A 6,000-nucleotide genomic window follows, 5' to 3' on the forward strand; every position below is an offset into this window, starting at 1 on the left:
GGGGTCGTGGCGCCGGGGCGGGTCCCGCCGGAGGAGGATGCCCAGTGGACAGGCCTCGAGGGCTGGGCGGGCCTGTTTTCACGAAGGGGGAGGAAGTTCACGGTGGAAGCAGCACAGCCATCCTGGCTCTGGGCCAGGCCGATTATTCACAGTCCTGATGTCATCGGATCACAGGAATCCGGGAGTTGGACAGGCCTAATCTCAAAGGCCTAAAAGGGGCTCTGGGGACCAGCTGGTTCCGAGCCCCTGTCACGACAGGATGACAGGCATATTCACAGCTCTAAACAAGCACGCCCTGGGAGGGGCTGGGAGGCAGTTAGCTGTCCATCCGCCCCTGGGGACACAGAGGCTGGGGGGACCAGCGCACCTGGGGGTGGAGGGCCGGCCTCACCTGCAGTGGGAAGTGGGCTGCTTCAGTGGGAACCTCAGGCTTGGGTTTCCGCCCTGCCACTGCCCAGCTCTAGAAGTTTAGGGAGAACCATTTCACCTCGTTAGTGCAGGCTGCACTAGTGGCCTCTGAGGTCTTTTCGGCCCAGAACCCCTGAGTGGGCATGGGAAAGAGGCAGGGCCAAGCCCGCACTGCTTCAGCCTCCAGGGACAGGGACGGTCCCTTAGGGCCCGTCCCTCCCTTCAGCGTTGAGAGCTTGCTTTCAGATGCAAATGCTTCTGGAAATGTCCGCCTTGCTGACACCTTTTGCAGTGACCGAAGAGAAAGATCAGATCCTGCAGGGAAGGTCTTAGGTTTGAACCCAGCTCTGCCAGTGATGGGGGGCTGACCGCAGTCAGTTCCGACCCCGACCGCGGGGAGCCTTGCGCTCTCATCTTCGGGCCGCGGGGATCAGAGAGGAGCACAGTGTCCCCGGCACGTGGCCGGGGCTCAGAAACGGGAGAGGGCTGAGAGAAGGAACGCGGGGAGGGAAGAGAAGGTTGGCGGAGGAGACTGCAGGGTGACTGGTTATTGCAGGAGAGGCTACATTTCACGTGTTATGATCCTAAATAAAGCCATATTTGTCGAGCCGTGAAAGCTGATTTTCCGGTTGGAAGGTAATGCCACCTGGCCAAACTGCTTTTTCAGATTTTTATCCAGCGGTGGCCCCGCCGACGGTGGCCATAGAAGAGTCAGCGCAGAGCGGGAGGCGGGACTCAGTTGAGTGGCCCTCCCCGGGGGAACTGCGGCTGCTTTCCTGGCAAGGTGGTCTGCCGTGGAGAGGGGCAGAGGCTTGCGGGGCTGTGGTGCGGCAGAGGTGGAGGAGGGCAACGAGGAAACGTTCAGCTCCTGGAGAGGACGGTTTTCACTGGACGGTCACATCTGACCCCAGACCGGGCAGAGACTGCAGGGTGGATGTTGGCTCCTGCAGCCTGGCAGGGAACACCCAGGGGCAGGACGTTGCGGTAACTGGCGACTGGAGGTGGGGGAGAAACAGGCCGCCCCCACGGCCTGCCGGGATGCCCGCAATGCCCCCTTCAGGTTTTCAGCGATGAAAATTTCCACATAGAATCTCCGGTGAGGTGGGCACCGCTGGTTTTGGACGAGGGAGGGGCAGTCGTAGGGCAGGAGATGGAGCGTAGAGCGTTTGCTGGTCACCACTAGGTGCCCTGAGCTTTGCAGAAATACACCAGGATGACTCAGACCAGCGAATGCCCCAGAAGCTGGGGCCTTTGTGTCCCTACTGAGTGTGACATTGGTTTCCTCCGATAGGCTCCCGGGGAGCCCAGCTCCGGCAGGTAGGTGTCCAGAGGCCGACACAGTGACAATGGGAGCCTTCATTTTAGTCAAGGGGGAAAAAGAAAGGAAAGTAAATCTTGGTGACATCATATCCCGGGAACATTGCATCAAAGCCCTTTATTTTAAAGAAAGAAAATCCAGGCCGAGATGACATGGAGACGCCGTGGGCACACCGTGGGCACGCTGCCCTGCACGAAGGATTCCTGCAGGCCCTTCCCAGCGCTGTTTCTGCAGCAGGAGGCCCGAGTCCCCGGCGGCGGTGGTGGCAGCTGGGCCGTGGATGGGGCTGCTGGGCGGATGGCGGGACGCGGCAGCACGAGGACCATGCGGAGACCCTGATCAGCAGAGTAGGAAGTGGCGTGTTGTCTGCGGAAAGCCGGGGAAAGGAGAAGTGGGCGAGAAGCTTACGACGAGGTGGTTTCAGACCAGAAGGCAGAAATTTTGCACACAGACTAAGAAGGTTTGATTTTGGAAGCCATCTGGCTCTTTAGGGAATGGGTTAAATATCACGATGGACTCGCAATCATTACCGCGCCATGCCTCGTCTCGACCTTCGCCTGGACTGGAGACTCCTCACGAACACCGAGAAACACCAAACTGGACTAGCTTGAAGGTGTGGGAAGAGCCCCCAACAATGGTCATTCTTGTTAAGAAGAGTTCGCCAGGTTGTACGGGGCGGTCTTTGCACTATTCCCTTTTTTTTTCGAGACAGAGTCTTGCTCTGTCGCCTGGGCTAGAGTGCCGTGACGTTGTTAGGTTTGTTCCAGTGGGAACCCGAAAAATACCAGAAAGCCTTTGAAACAAAAGCCGTAGGAGTCAGGAGAGTCCGAGGTTATAAATCTAACTCGGGCCACAAACAGCTGCAGCCACTGTGCAGCAGCCAGCATTCCTCTCCCCTGAAAAGGGCGAAGCTGCCCGCTCCCCATCTCAGCCTGTGTTACTCCTCACCCCTAAAACCCCCTATAAAACCAAAGGCTTTCCCCGCCCTTGGGGTGGATGCTCTTTGGCTTCCACCGGTCTACACCCAGATGCTCAAAATAAAACAGCTTTTGTTACACATGAGGCTTCGTGTGTCTCCCTCTCACTCCGGACCTAACAGGCATCAGCCTCGCTCACGGTAATCTCACACTCCTGGGCTCAAGCGATCCTCCTGCTTCAGCCTCCCCAGTAGCTGGGACTACAGGTGCACCTCACCATGCCCGGCTAATTTTTTTTGTTTTTAGTTGCCTAGCTAATTTTTTCTACTTTTTGTAGAGAGAGCATCTTGCTCTTGCTTAGGCTAATCTCGAACCACTGACCTCAACTGATCCTCCCACCTCAGCCTCCCAGAGTGCTAGGATTACAGGCGTGAGCCACCACAACTGGCCTCTGCACTATTCTTGGAACTATTGGGTCAGTTTGAAATTCTCTTGGAGCAATAATTCTTTTGAATATTGAGCCCAATAAAATACATTTTTTAAATTCCCATAGGAGATAAAGATAGGTCTAAAGGATTGTTTTGATTATCTAAAACTGAAAATAACTTAGATGGCTAAAAGTAGAGGAATAGTGTAATAGGACACGTTAGTATGGTGCAAAATGGTGGAGCCATTATGATGCTTAATAACATAATTATATAGACATCAAAATCAATCATAAAATTATCTTGCCCAAAAGTAGCAGAAAACCATCTGCATATGAACTATGATATAAACTATGCAAATGCTACGTAGATGTGTGGATAAAGATCAAGAGAAAATTAAGTAATTGAGTGCTGTCATTGTTAGTGAATTTTTAAAAATTCCTTTTGCGATATTTCTAAATTGCTTTCATGAAAAGAGACTTGCTGACTCCACCCTGGATTCAGGCAAGGCTGGGCGCGTCCAGCCCGGGGTCCACTCCACGCAGGCGCCGGAAGGGCGCGATTGTCCAGGCAGTGGTCAGAAGACTAGGAGTTTTCCTTAATAACTTATTATGGAGCCATCTATGAATTTATTCAAATTCTTTTTGAACACATCTCATTTTTTATCTGTTCCTTTGTGGAAGGAATTGAGTTTCTTAGACTGGTTTACCGGTTCTCTAAAGCAGAACTTTCCTCTCCTTGGTCCTGAAGCTTGGTCCTCTTTCAAGCCTCCAGGTATAACCCCTGGTTTCAATCTTCAGATAAGCAGGTGTCCGCCTGGGCACGCCCCCTAGGCTGCCCGGGGCTGGAAATTAGGAGGTTTCCTTCCTTTTTTCTGAAGTTGGTGCATGGCTGTGGGCTAGTCCGTTTGCCTGCGCTTAGCTGTGGGGGTTCCTTGTATCTCAGATGAGAACGGGGGCTATTATTTGACTCAACCAGGATAACATGGGAAGGAAAAGGCTTTGAGACCAATGCCATGCTACTGGTGGTTCATACACCGTCCTATGAACATTTTGTGGCTTGGTCCTTTTCCTGATCTAACTTCGGATGGGAAGCAAGGGAGCCTCATAGCCTTTTTTTTTTTCCGGAGAATCCAAAAAGGACTTTAAAGAGCATCCACCGTGAATTTTCCAACTGTCTTCTGAGCAACATTCGGCATCACACACGTGAACAAAAGTCAAGGCTAACAACATTCTTTCTTTTAAAAACAATATTACCACAGCAGATGCAAGATAACAACACGGGAAGCTGGAGGGGCCAAGAAGGGTGCGTGGGAATGCCGTGTTTTCTGCTCAGTTCTTCTGTAAACCTAAAACTGCTCGAAGGAATGTCTACTAATTAAAAATATATTTACTCGAAAATGCAAAATATGACCATTTCTGATATTATAAAATTGTATCTACGGTATATTTATGCATGTATATTATACATAAGAATTTAATATTCTTTGCACAGATTAATTGGCCTGTGAGACCATTCGCTGTTATTCGCTAACTGTATCGAAGGATATTGCATCTAATGAACATCTATAGGGATTCCGTCAGCATCTCATAATTTTAAGGGTGTCTGTGGTCAATTAAGTTTAGGAAAATTGAGCTATTCTAGTTCCCTTATTTTAAATTTGAGGACACTGAGAAGTGGCTGCCCGGAGTTGCAGCCGGGGGCCGGGGCTGGTGCAGAGCGCTGGTGCCCTCTGCTTGTGTGGGCCCTTCTTCTGCGGGCCCACCAAACCCTGTGGCCTCATATGGGGGACTTCGCTTGTTTCCTTTCAGCCTTTCTGGTCATTTCTTTTTTGCTGCTGTATTAAAACCGTGCCAACAACAACCAGAGCTAGTGGACACAGACAACCCAACCCCTTCTGACTCCAGGGCGACCGCAGGGTGCCAGGCCGTGGCGGTGCTGGGACGGGCTCTGCGGGGAGACCTCATCTCTGCAGTGAGGTCATCCAGAAGCCGGGAGGTGCGTACTGGCAAGCGCTGTGACTTACGCAGACTCTGCTATCAGTTCTGGTCACCCGCTGGGGACGGCGTGTGCTCCGGGTGACGTGTCCCTGCTGGGCCTGCCTCCCCGCCACAGCGCCACGGGGCTCCCTTCCCCGTCCTTCGGAGTCAGGCATCTTTGCCCAGTGACACAGCGCTGGCGTAGCTCCCCACGGCTGCCGCCTGCACCCCAGGGAAGTGATGCACGTTTTGCAGAGACGTTCTTTTCCCTCGCTCCGGCTGAACTGTGCATTCTTTCCCAGTGAGGTATCTGCGCCAATCCAAAGGGGCCTGAGCTCACTGTCCCCCGGCCTTCCTTTATCTAAGGGGACAGGGCTTCCTGTCTGACTCTAGTCACCGACTGGACTGACGGGCTTAATCACATCCGAGATGTCCCCTGTCCTATGGCACCGTGTGTGCAGGAGCGGCTCAGTCCACAGCTTTTATTAGAAATGAGGGGGAGCCCCCCGGACGCGGAGCACTAAGCGAGCACTGTAGACCCGAATCATCAGACCTGACCTCCACCTTAGAAGAAAGCCCCTTTGTGAGATCTATGTATCCTAACCCTAACCCTAACCCTGCCCGAGTCAGTGGCACAGACCCACCTGTTCTAAATTTACCATTTGCTAGGGGGTGGGGGGGTTATATGGAAATTAAGTTAGCATTTGATGTGTAGGGGCCCATATGGAAATAATTTTGTAATGTGAAGAAATAGATCAGGCTACAAAACACTTTGATGCCAACTTTTAATAAATGCACATTCCCCCAAAGGGTTAAGAGTACAAGAGAGGCCGGGCGCAGTGGCTCACGCCTGTAATCCTAGCACTCTAGCAGGCTGAGGTGGGTGGATCGTTTGAGCTCAGGAGTTCGAGACCAGCCTGAGCAAGAGCGAGACCCTGTCTCTACTAAAAATA

This window comes from Propithecus coquereli, unplaced genomic scaffold, assembly GCF_000956105.1.
Source record: "Propithecus coquereli isolate 6110/MARCELLA unplaced genomic scaffold, Pcoq_1.0 Scaffold496, whole genome shotgun sequence".
Taxonomy (NCBI): domain Eukaryota; kingdom Metazoa; phylum Chordata; class Mammalia; order Primates; family Indriidae; genus Propithecus; species Propithecus coquereli.